Below are 14,005 nucleotides of genomic sequence, written 5' to 3' on the forward strand. Positions count from 1 at the left end.
CCTTCTCTGTTCTAAAGAGAACAACTCCAGTCTCTCCACATAACTGAAGTCCCTCATCCCTGGCACAATTTTAGTAAATCTCTTCTCGAAGGCCTTGACATCTTTCCTAAAGTGTGGTGCTAGAATTGAACACAGTACTCCAGCTGAGGCCTAACCAGTGTTTTATAAAGGTCTAGCATAACTTCCTTGTTTTTTAATTCTATTTCTCTGTTAATAAAGCCCAGGATCCCATATGCTTTTTTTAACAGCCGTCTCAGCTTGTCCTGCCACCTTCAAAGATTTGTGTATGTGCACCCCCGGGTCTCTCTGTCCCTGCATCCCTTTAAAATTGAACCATTTTGTTTATTTTGCCTCTCCTCGTTCTTCCTACCAAGCTGCATCACTTCACACTTCTGTGTTAAATTTCATGCGCCATGTGCCTGCCCATTGCACCAATCTGTCTATCCTTCACATTGTTTACTACATTTGAGTTATGTGTCATCTGCAAACAATGAAATTATACCCAAGTCCAGGTCATTAGTATATATCAAAAAGAGCAATGGTCCTAATACTGACTGCTGGGGAACACCACTGTATACTTCCCTCCAGTCTGAAAAACAACCGTTCATCACCGCTCTCTGCTTTCTGTCCCCTAGCCAATTTTGTATCCACGCTGCCAATGTCCCTTTAATCCCATAATTTTGCTAACAAGTCTATTATGTGGTACTTTATCAAATGCCTTTTGAAAGTCCATATACACATCATCAACTGCACTGCCCTCATCAACCTTCTCCGTTACTTCATCAAAGAACTCATTTAAATTTGTCAAACATGATTTTCCTTTAACAAATCCGTGCTGACTTTCATTTATTAGCCCATACTTTTCCAAGTGCCAATTTATTTTGTCCCGGATCATTATCTCAAAGTTTCCCCACCACCGACGTTAGGCTGATTGGCCTGTAATTAGCGGGTTTATCCCCCTCCCTTTTTTTTTGAATAGGGGTGTAACATTTGCAATCCTCCAGTCGTCCAGCATCATCCCCATATCTAAGGAGGATTGGTAGATTGTGGCCAGAGCCTCCGCAATTTCTACCCTTATTTCCCTCAGTACCCCAGGATGCATCCCATCTGGACCGAGAGACTTTTCTACTTTGAGTACTGCCAATCTTTTAAGTACCTCCTTTTTATTTATTTTTATCCTAACCAATATCATTACCACCTCCTCCTTTACTGCTACAATGGTAGCAGCTTCTTCTCTATTGAAGACAGATGCGAGGTATTCATTTAGTGCCTCAGCCATGCCCTCTGCCTCCACAAGAAGATTTCCTTTTTTGTTGCTAATCAGTCCCACACTTTCTTTAACTGCCCTTTTCCTAGTTATATGTTTATAAAAGACATTCGGATTCCCTTTTATGTTAGCTGCTAATCTATTCTCATAATCTCACTTTGCCCCTCTTATTCCTTTTTTTTAGATCTCCTCTGTACTTTCTGTATTCAGCCTGGTTCTCTACTGTCTTATGAACCTTATATTTGTCATAAGCCTCCTTTTTCTGTTTCATTTTAATCTGTTTATTCATCCAGGGAGCTCTAGCTTTGGTGTCCTTACATTCCCCTTCGTAGGAACGTGTCTACTCTGTACCTGAACCACCAACTCCTTGAAGGCCTCCCATTGTTCAATTATTGTTTTGCCTACCAATTTTTGATTCCAATTCACCTGGGCAAGATCCCTTTTTAACTCACTGAAATTTGCCCTCCTCCAGTTATGCATTTTTACATTTGATTGTTCCTTGTCCTTTTCCATAACTATTCTAAACCTTATGATATTATGATCACTGTTCCCCAAATGGTCCCCCACTGAAACATGCTCCACTTGCCCCATTTCATTCCCCAGAACTACATCCAGCACTGTTTCCTTCCTGGTTGGGCTGGAAATACGCTGTTCCAGAAAGTACTCTTGTACACATTTCAGGAATTCCTCCCCTTCTTTACCTTTTACACTGTTACTTTCCCAGTCCATATTGGGATAATTGAAGTCCCCCATTATCACTATTCCATAGTTCTTGCATCTTTCTGTATTTTGCCTGCAAATGTTTGCCTCTATTTCTTTCCCACTGTTTGGTGGCCTAAAGTATATACCCAGTAATGCAATAGCTCCTTTATTGTTCCTTAATTACAACCAAATAAAATCTGTCTTTGACCCCTCAACTACATTATCCCTTTCCAGTGCTATATTAGTTTCTTTGATCAATACTGCCCCCCAGCCCTCCTCCTTTCTTTCCTTCCCTGAATACCTTGTAGCCAGGAAGATTAAGTACCCAATCCTCCCCTTCTTTGAGCCTGGTCTCTGTTATTGCCACTATAACAGTCACATGTGGTGACTTGAGCCTGCAGCTCACCAACCTTATTTACCACGCTACATGCATTTACACACATGCACTGCAATCTCATCTTCGACTGCCTCACATTTGCCCCCAGTCTGATCCATCCTATTTCTGAACTCTTCTTTACTCTAGTGATACTTGTCCCTCCCATCCCCTGTGTACCTTGTTTCTCCTCTCTAATATTTCATCCTGGTGCCCAACCCCCTGCCAAATTAGTTTAAACCCTCCCCCACTGCACTAGTTAACCTCCCCATGAGGACATTGGTCCCAGTTCTGTTGAGGTGCAACCCTTCCACCTTGGACAGATCCATCCTGCTCCAGAACTGGTCCCAATGCCCCAGGAATCTGAAGTCCCCCCTCCTGCACCATTTCTCCTGTTGTATCCTACTATTCCTATACTTACCAGCATGTTGCATTGGGAGTAATCCAGAGATTACTACCTTTTGAGGTCCTGCTTTTTAACTTCCTCCCTAGCTCTTGAAACTCTGACTGTAGGACCTCAACCCTTTTTCTTCCCAAGACATTGGTTCCCACATGGATTACAGCTTCTGACTGTTCCCCTCCCCCCCCCCCCCCCTCCCCCTCAATGTTCTGCACCCTCTCTGAGATGTCCTTTACCCTGGCACCAGGGAGGCAACACACCATGCGGGACTCACCAGCAGTTGCAGAAACACCTGTCTATCCCCCGACTTTCGAATCCCCTATAACAACTGCGTTTCTTTCGCCCCACTGTACAGCCGAGTCTCCCACTGTGCCGTGGATTTGCTCCTGACTGCACTCCTCCAAAGTGTCAACACCCTCGCTGATATTCAACACTGAATACCAGTTTGAATGCCACATTCCCAGGGGACTCCTGCACTGCCTGCCTGCTCCTCCTAGTCTATCTGGTGGTCACCCACTCCCTTTCCGCCTGAACTCTCTGTAGCTGCGAAGTGATCACCACCTGAAATGTGCTGTCCACTAAATTCTCAACTTTCCGTATGCACTGTAGTGACGCCAGCCGCCCCTCCAAGCTCAGAAACCCTAAGCTTGAGCAATTGGCGGCACTTCCTGCACTTGTGGTTCTCCAGGACATAATGTTCTGAAGTTCCCATGTGGCACGGGATGTGCATGCGACGGACCCCAGCTGTCCTGCCATGTTAGCTAACTGTTATTTAAACTTTGTTAAACAGTAAATTACCTTAAAGTTAATCTGTCACTAAAACACTAACCAATGAACCAAATGCTTACTGATGTACCCTTGGCGCTCCTTCTTGCCCCATTTTGATTCCTCGTGCGGCTCCCTTTATGCTCCGCTCAATGTTTGTCTATAGTGCTTTGGTTTAAATCACTTAGCACCTCCTTCCCCCTCTGCACCTAATTCCCACACTCACCAAATTCCCAGGTGAATGTTCTCACTCTGTTAGTGCTTCACTCCATTAGAGGTTCAATCTCTCCTTTCCCAACCTCTGTGTTTGAGCTCTCTTGAGCACAGAAGTTAGAAAGATTAGTCCAATCTTTATATTGAGTCTGTCATAAATTTATTTTTAAAATGGGGGCAGATTTGCAAAACAAATATTGTGATTTTTGTGGGAGTTGGAGGTTAAATAATCACTTGGATTTTTGGTTTCTAGCTGTTGAATCTTTGAGTGCTTTGAATCTTCTCTCTGCTGATGCTACAATGCATGTTCTATTCTGGCTGCTTGCACCCAAATTCCTTTTAATAGACATTGTTCTCATTTGCAGCAACTGGTTGAAGTTATTTTCATTTCCAACATGTTTGTAAGCACAGCACTTTAGCACACATTCCATCCACAGTCCTCTTGGGATTGTTTTCCCATTTCTGAAATAGAAAGACTTATATAATGCCTTAACATATCTTTCAAAAATGGCTGTGTTTCACGTATAATGAGTTATTTTAAAATGCAGTGGCTGCTGTGGCAAACATGGCAGCTGTTTAGCACTCAGCAGAATCCCACAAATAGCAATGAGATGACTGACCAGTAGCCAGTAAATCTACTTTAGTGTCTGTGGAGAGAGGAATGTTTGACAAGCTAACACTTCTGGATCAAACAGACGACAACAACTTGAATTTATATTGTGCCTTTAACATGGTAAAATGTCCCAAGGCACTTCACAGGAGCGTTATCAAACAAAATTTGACACTGAGCCATGTAAGGAGATATTAGGACAGGTGACCAAAGAGGTAGGTTTTAAGGAGCATCTTAAAGGAGGAGAGAGAGGTGGAGATGATTAGGGAGGGAATTCAAGAGCTTAGAGCCTAGGCAGCTGAAGGCACAGCCGCCAATGATGGAGCGATGAAAATTTGGGATACACATACAGAATTGGAAGAGTGCAGAGATCTCGAAGGGTTGTCGGGCTGCAGGAAGTTAGAGATAGGGAAGAGTGAGGCCATGGAGGGATTTTAAAACAAGGATGAGAATTTTTTTAATTGAGACGTTGCTGGACTCGAGCCAATGTAGGTCAGCAAGCAAGGGTAATGGGTGAAACGGACTTGGTGCGAGTTAATAAATGGGCAGCAGAGGTTTGGATGAGTTCAAGTTTATGGAGGGTGCAAGGTGGGAGGCTGGCCAGGAGAAAATTGGAATAGTCAAGTCTAGAGGTAACAAAGGCATGGATGAGGGTTTCAGCAGCAAGTGAGCTGTGGCGAGGCTGGAAATTGGTGGTGGTGGTAGCGGTGGAATTAGGCGGTCTTGGTGATGAAGCAGATAAGGGGTTAGAAGCTTATCTCAGGGTCAAGTAGGATGCTATGGTCTGGTTCAACCAGTAACAGTGGAGAGGGATGGAGTTGGTGGCTAGAGAATGGAGTTTGTGGCAGGGACCAAAGAAAAAGCATATGCTAAGTAGATTATCTAATACCCAGTTGTGCTCCAGTGGCTAAAAATCACTATCCTATATTCTTATATAATGTGAGGTACTGCTTTTTCCGGTCACTTAGTTTGCTTTCCTTTTTAATTGATCCCTTATTTCCAAACATACATTCAGAAAGAGCCGGTCCTTCAGAAATGCCATACGTCAACATGACAACAGTGTGTCACGTCTACACATTTCTCTTTGCAACATTCTTCCCACATCCTCCCCCCTCCTGCCCCCAGTTTCTCTTAGTTACAGAATCACAACTATAAAAGGGGGAAAGCAGTATGCCTGTTTCCAGGTGTCTGCCTATACCACACTTCAACCAGCTACGAAGAGATATGCGATATAAGAGTGATGGAAGTTGACTCAGCCTCCTTATTTCCCTGACAATTGCTGTGGGCCACCCTATTAAACCTGTGAATTCACTCCACTAGGAACTGTGGAGCCAACCCATGTCTCACTAGAATATCCAAAATGTTTTATGCTGGACCACAATATTGCAAGATCGTGAGATAGGTACAGATGAGGAAGGTCATTAAATCCATCTCAATTGATCATTTGCCCAGAAAGTAAAAGCTACAAATCTTACCATCCCCCCCCTCCCCCAACCTCCTCAATTACAGCATCCAACTGATTCTTGAATGCTAAAGTGATGAATTTCCGCAGAAGTTCTCCCACTCGCCCGCCGTAACTTCGGTAGAAGAGCCATGGAAACTGTTGTTTTTCCGAGGTTTCCATAGTTCTTCTACGAAAGTTACGCAGACGATCGGGACAACCCCTGCAGAAATTCATCTGATTTTTTTCCTCCGCCACCTAGTCTAATCCAAATGTTAATTTCTCTTTATCTGAAGAGATTCTTCCTAATGCAATGATATTGGTCATTATAGCAGCTATAAAGTAAGCTAAGGTTGAAGAACAAGACAGACCTGAAACAACAAACTGTCCCATTTTGATCAGTCTGAGTTCAGGTTCCAATTTTGCGTCAAATGACAGATATCCACTGACCAACAGCAAAAACGAATTGAAACTGACAAGTATAGCTTGGAAATTAAACTAAATTTTCCTAAGTATTGACTTTGATGTGGAATTTTCAGTAGATCAGATCTATCTTTCAGTTCAGTGACCTAGGGTCAACTCAAATCAACCTAAATCAAAAGGACAGTGTAGTGAACCTTGCTTAAGTGAATATCTATATACTCAAAAGTCAACAATGAAAATACTCAGCTTGGATTTGTCAGCATTGAACACTCAAGTGTGTTTGTATATGTAGAAGCAGAAGTACGTACAAGTATAATGGACAGATGGGTGCCTGACAAACCAGTAAGAATTGCATGAAAGCAGCAAGGGGCAGCACCCCACAGACCTTTGAGCAGCCAGCAAAGATAAATCCGCTATGAGTTCAGCAATTGCTTTTGTTTGCCTGATTCATTTCCTATTGGGCCAGATAATCAATTAATCCACCAAACAAAACGACAAACAGCCAACTTCTATAAATGACTATTATAGACAAGAGAGGCAGTCAGATAGAAAAAATAAATCTGAACAGCGGAGAACTAATTGAGGATAATATTAAAGGATTATAGATAGTTTGAATTGTATGTTAATTTGTTATAAATTGAATGATAGTTATATTCAAAAGACATTTTGTAATTTCATTTTATTTTTATTTTATGAATTTTACATTATGGTACAATTATAATTATAGCCTGCTTACACCGCACTTGGAAGAGTATTATTTGATGCAATTAGTTAGTTGGCACAATTGAATACACCAATATAGAATAATGTTGCACACTTGAGTGTCAATGTTTTGTAGAGGAGGGAATGGGTGAGAAGGAGGAGCTAGAGTAGCTGGACGGGAGAACTTAGGGGCTACATTACTGTTCCCTGGAGTGCAGTTGCATTGCTATTCTTGTGACACTTGCAGTGGGTGGTGGTGGTTAGGGAGATGTACTTCCTATTTCCCTTTTGGGTCAACTACCCCTATTAATTTAGTTTTAGTACATTTGATCCACCATAGGACCCAAAATGCTATACAGCCAGAAACTCTAATAGTAATAAAATCTACAGCCAAAATACAGCTGCAAATGGCACAGAAAAACTAAATTGATAAAATTAATTCTGGGTTCATATAGTGCAGTCAAATGCAACATAGCCTCAGTGTATCCTAGCCAAGCTTGACACCATATGAATGTAAGTTCTGAACATGCTTCAGATTGTTTAATTTCTGAATTGCCTTGGTTTCACTTATTTAGCCCAGTTTCCCTTTGCTGCCCTAAGGAATACAGGAAGCAAGCTAAACTGCCAGAGCGATCCAAAGAAAACCATTGGCTGATTTGCACTGCACTGCCTGAACACAACCTCCAAAGGCACTATTCCATCAAGTTTGCGATTCATCATTGCGTCACTGAGGCAAATAGTGATTTGCCACATTGTTTTTGTGCTTTATCTCATGACCATCAGCACAGCTTTTCTTTTTGCTGAATAAATCTCACGTCAAGAATAATTAGACTTTTTTAAATAATTAATTTGCCAACCTAAATAAAACCTATTCACAGGAACAGAAGTCTACTGTGCACAGAGGCAGAGGCATCAAAAGGTCAGGCAATAATTCATTTCTAAGCTCACAGGAATGTTTAAATGAATATTTTTGCACATCCTTTTGATGCAGAAATAAATTCAGCCTTATTAAATGCACATTCAATAATAAAAAAGGCATTTCTGTTATTATTTCATTAACTAACAGTGCACACTGCTGCCTCGCATCTCCTCAGGAATACTTCATGCAGAAATTCCACATCCTGAGTAGTGAAACCTGCAGCACAGAACTGTTCCAATGAATTCTAAGTGATATGAAGCGACCTGACAGGCAAGGGCTGCAAACCCCAGAGTCATGTAAAATGCAAGAGAAACACTATGCTTAAAACTGTGTAGAAAAGAGGTAGAAAAATCCAATCTTTATAATAGAAAGTGCTTCTTCGAACTACAAGATTTCTCAAAATAGCACTTAATGGAAAATTAACATTATGTACTTGAAAGAAACCTTTGCAGTTTTATTATTCTTATTAATAGATTGGTAGAAAGATATTAGAACCAAATGTTTTGGAATTAAAAATTAATTGTATGCTCTGTATGCACAAATGACATGAGAAACCATTTGCTCATCCAATGAGTGCTGTGGAGGAAAAGGAATATGAAGCAATTCCAGAAAACTCAACATTTATCAAAAATTTATGTGCAAGATTGAATATCGAAACTGCTCCTACACAATCTTTATGACTTTCCTATTAATAATAAAAATAGACAATAAGCTCTCTACTAGAATATATTCTTTTTCAATATTTGCAGAACAAGTAAAGGTACACTTTGAATGCCCCTTGTAGAATATTTTTTCAAACATTAAAAAAAAAACATGAGTTTTGTAACTTGCAAATTAAAATAACAATGCCATGAAAAATTTGACAAGTGCACTCTGCACACTTTAGATAAATATTGAATTAAATTCTAATTATTTATGAGGCAATGGGGTAGATCTTGACTTTATGCAATAAGGTAAAACGAGTGATAGCAAGTTGGCAGCCCGTTTTACATCTCTCCCGATTTTTATTTCAATTGGAATTACAACAAAACTTCCTTCATCGAGATCTCAGAGCAAGCAAAAACAGTCCCTTCCCCATTTTTCTGGTCGACCTCTTGCTCTGGACCCATTTCCTCCTAATGACCACCACCTATTTTCTTGGTTCCCAATAAGTGACTTTTTGAAGATCTCTGGTTGATCCCCAGACTCTGCCGAGGTAGCTGATAGCCTGGTGTCAACCTCTGCGCCTTGGAAATAAAAAACGGGAGAGATGTAAAACAGACTCCCTACCCTATCGCATAAAATCAAGAACTACCCCGTTGATTCTTTTGCACCAGAATATTTATGTTGTATATTTAAGCAGAACAGCTTTCTTATTTTAGATCAATAGGGTGAGAGTTAGCTCAATGGTGTAGAATGGAGCAGATTATCTAGTGGCAAATGCCCTTAGGGAAGGATGTGGGACACCTTATATTGTCCAGTAATGGACTCTCAAACTCACTGCAGCAAAAGAAAATGTGCATTCTCTCCCTGCACAATTAATAGATCACTGAGAACTGAGCTGCTCAATACTTTCCCATTCTACATCACCTAATTTTACAAAAGCAGATTTTACAATTGTGCTTTGCACTCCATTGGCATAGTTATAGCAATGCAGATAAGATCTTTCACTTCAAACTAAACATGTCATTGAGCAAGGCAGGACACGTTCTAAACAAATATTGACTGCTAATAATGTGCTGGCTAAACATCCCACCCAGTAAAATAGAACAAACTAATCGAGTTCTAGTCTCCTATCAGGCTTATTGTTTAGCAGTTGATGTGACAATAGACATATTCACCAGCATTTGAAACTCTAGACTGCGAACGAGAGGAGGTATTACAGTAACAGCACAATAACAAACTCCCCATATCTCCCAACTACGCTGCTACATTCTCACACATTTTTCAGCCCTCTACTCATGTAGCTGTGATGGTCATTGAACATATTAAAATAATTATCTGTATATTAAATAACCACTGCTATTGTCCAATACTAACATTTTTTTTATACAGAATACCTCCACACTTTTTTTTGCATTTCTTGCTTCTATTTCCAACTATTGATAATGTAAGAGCAACTGAACACTTTGTTTTGTACTTGCCAAATACTGTATTCATTTATCAGTTCTTAGGGTGACACTGTACTGCAGACACAATTATATAGAAGAAGTAAGTGTAATGTTTGCATGAAATGTTATCTGGATATTACAGTTGGTGTGCTAGAAAACTCCCCATAAAGAAGATATTTGCCAGTTGTTCGTATTCTAGGACAAAGTCTGAAATTCTTTGAAGAACTTATTTTCTGGTGTAACTTGAGCTTTATTTTATGGTCTAATTTATGGTGAAATTCCTCAGATTTCCTGCATAAGAGGGCCAATCTCTTTTTAATTCAGCCCTTTCTTTGGGATCCAGACCACTTCCCTGCTTGCTGTATATGTTCTAGAAATACAGCTTCTAAAAGGAGACAATCTTCCTTATTTCTAATATTTTGAATTCAGATTTTATTTAATTTTTTTTTCAAAACTTTTTTCTAATTCATATCTACTAGCACCTGAAGCACATAAATAGACTTACCAATAGTTAGGCTATTTTTTAATCCTACAAAGGTCAATGGTGTTGCTGATGTGAATATTGGAAATATATGATTGGACATAATTTAGGTCCATTTATTCCCTTCTTAAATCTCTGCAATTCTCTGTCTACATATGAGTGCTATATAAATACAAGTTGTTATATCTCAACAAATCTCATTTTGGGGCAGGTCATTATCCATTTTAATGCCATGGGATTAATTACCTTTGTGCATTAGAACTTGTACAGAGGTCTTGTGGAGCATCATACTTGGCAGTTTGTTTCAATGAGCTGCATCAGCTGTGTTGCTAGTAGAGACAAGCACCAAACCAAATTCTGAATCCAAGGTTGGAAGAAAAGCAAGTGTTGATGAAGCCAACTAAGTGAATTGAGGTGATCAGGTTAATGGTAGATATAAGCAGGCATTACCTCTATTTGAAGGGCAAGGTGAAGCCATACTGCTACAGTATGGACAGCACAGCCATGGCAAACTGCTCTTTTGCTTCTATTGAATTCTCAAAAGTGACACTGGAAACTATTGATCAGGAGAATGATGCAATGAGAGGTAAATTAATGAAATGTTGATATTTGACAGGTCGCTAAAATGCTGGCCAATTACCGGTAGGTGAGACAGTAAGCAGTTGTCTAGTCGAACATAAGAGCAGGAGTAGGCCATTCAGCCCTTCGAGCCTGTTGCGTCATTCAGTTAGATCATGGCTGATCTGTACCTTAACTCCATCTACCTGCCTTGATTCCGTAACCCTTAATACCCTTGCCTAACAAAAATCTATCGATCTCCATTTTCAAATTTTCAATTGACCTAGCCTCATCAGTTATTTGGGGGAAAGAGAGTTCCAGATTTCCACTACCCTTTGTGTGAAGAAGTGCTTTCTGACATCACCCCTGAACAGCCTAGCTCTAATTTTATGGTTATGCCCCTTATTCTGGACACCCCCACATGAGGAAATAGTTTCTCTCTATGTACCCCATCAAATTCTTTAATCATCTTAAGTGCCTCAATTAGATCACCCCTTAATCTTCTATACTCAAGGGAATACAATAGTTTATGCAATCTGTCCTCATAATTTAACCCTTTTAGCCCTGTTTATCAGCATCTGAAAATGCTGATGAATGGGACTCCATGGAATTCCATCTATTGTTTGTGTTCCTAAATAATATTTTGTACTGAATCCAGAATGTGAGATTATAGCACAAATTAGGAAACTTCAAGGAATTAAGATGAGAAGAGAATTCTTTCACTTAGGTCTGTTATTAACAGGCCTGCAGCTTCTTTAGAGATATAGGATTGAATTTTCCTCCTCTTTACCACCTGAAATAGAGTGGTACAATGGTAATGGGGCAGGGCGGCCGACTATTGGATTCTCACCAATTGAGATGCTGATGAATCAGCTGTGTACTTCCAGCATATCTGTAGATTCAATTCTGCCATTAGCTTTTTAGAGGAATAACATCTTTTGCATAAGTTTCACATTCCAAGAACCCACCACACTTGCTATCTGTGCTTTGAGCCATAGCAACAGAAGGTCATGTGCCACTAATTTCCCTGGGCGCTCTCCCAGTCTGTTGCCATAACTTCAGTGGAAGATCAGCAGAAGACCCGGAGAAATGGCATAAATGGCTGTTTATGCCGTTTCTCTGAGGTTTCTGCCAATCTTGCGCCAAACTTATGGCAGGAGATCGGGGAAACAACACAGAAGTTCTACCCATTATGTGTTACATTTTATTTGGTAGGAGGCACTTGTGTAATTATAGTTTAACTGTAAGGTGGTGATGATTCAGTGGAAGGGAAGCATAGCAGTGAAATGAGGCTTATGGCTTTGATTTCTTGGTTTTAGTCTTTGGCTTCGGCTTCATAAATCCCCAATTTTTTAGGCATGCAAAACTGAGATTGAAAACAAATGCTTGTCCTTTTTGCTTTCTGAGTTTTCTGTTGCTTCAATCTACGTAGCACAGTCTATAAGACCAGTATTGATTTCATCTATTCTAAACTATGCTTGTTCAGAAGTACACATGTGACAAATTAGCAACCTGTAATTGTGGACAAAAAAGGGTCATCAATCTAAAATCATGGAGACTGTTGAGATTATCAATCTCTAACTGGAACATAATGAGCCATTAATTATCCGTACACTGAACAACTTCAAAACTCATGAGTGGTAATAGATACATTGTTCATATTGTTATACTTGACTGTATCAATTCAAAGCAAGTAGTTTTATATTTCTTGAATGGAATATACTAATTGAAAGCCATGTTCTCATATTATCGTTGCCTAGTTTCTCCAGGGTAAATTTCCAAAAAATATTTGAAATAAACAACATCAGTCCTTTGTGACTCACTGACTGTCGTGAACTGAACACTTAATTGGGTAATTTTGACCAATTAGAAAGCTGCAGCTTTTGACTTAACAGCCAGGAAATTCGTAAACCTATTTCTGGCTAGTAATTAAAACGGAGAAGGGAAATCTTAGCCTCCTTATAGCCTCCAGGGTTTAAAAACTTCACCAAAGTCATGGCTCTAAAAAGAGTAAAGTAAATTCATTAGTAAAATGTGGCACTAAACAGGTTATTTAATATGTATGCAAAAATGGTCGGGGAAAAGACCAATCTTGGTGATCATAATGAAGGAGAAAAACATCGATGTCCTTTTGGCTTTGTTGTTTTGCATTACAGAGCTGGATGACCCAACAGCAAATAGCAACCTATTGCAAAGTGAAGTGAAAACTTGGGTCTTAGCCAATTGTAATCTGAACCACGTGAGACATATATGCTTAGCTTTGAAGGAGGCAAATTTAATCATAAGTGACAGTTAAAAGTGTGGAAAGTAGTAGCAGGGAAAAAACAGACAAGAATACTCAAGTGCTGACAGTACTGCAGATAGGAGATACAAGGGCAGATATTCAGAGTGTCAGCTAAAGGCACTTTATACAGTTTCCCAGTAATAACCATATACTTGTACCACCAAGCCATTAGCATTGAATCGTCTGATCCACTGCATCTAACTTAGGAGAGGTGGCAAGTTAAAGTCAAAGTTACTGTTCAAACAAGTAGATTCCAACCACTTGACCTGTGCAAGTGAGCATGACTTTATCATGCTAGTGCCATTAAAGGTCAGAAAATGGCAACTAGGAAGTCATACAGGAGACATTTAGTGCAGCTAAATGATTTGCATTAACAAAAAAGAATTGAGCAATCAGTGTGTGAAAAGTTAACAAGGTTTCTGTAGTGTTGAGAAACGTAAATGACAACAGAAAATGTATTAGTATCTTAAAATGGGCTTTTCCATTTAAAAATTGCACATACTAAAAATGATTTGCAGGGGACAAACAAGACTCCCACCCCACCTCCCCCCACCCCCCCAAATTAGAAAAATTGTTGTGAAACGTTTCAATCTTCTGGGATAGGGAGCCAGCATATTCTCAAAGTTTTACTCTTCTGTACATATGTTTAAAGTTAATCATCAATAAGAATGAATGGGTCCAATATTCCTCGGGCCTTCCATGCACTCCTGCCGCAACTCCAGTGGGAGTGTGACAGAAGGACTGGCTCACAGGCCAGGACCTAGATACTCCAGGTCC

This window comes from Heptranchias perlo, chromosome 1, assembly GCF_035084215.1.
Source record: "Heptranchias perlo isolate sHepPer1 chromosome 1, sHepPer1.hap1, whole genome shotgun sequence".
NCBI classification, from domain to species: Eukaryota; Metazoa; Chordata; class Chondrichthyes; order Hexanchiformes; family Hexanchidae; genus Heptranchias; species Heptranchias perlo.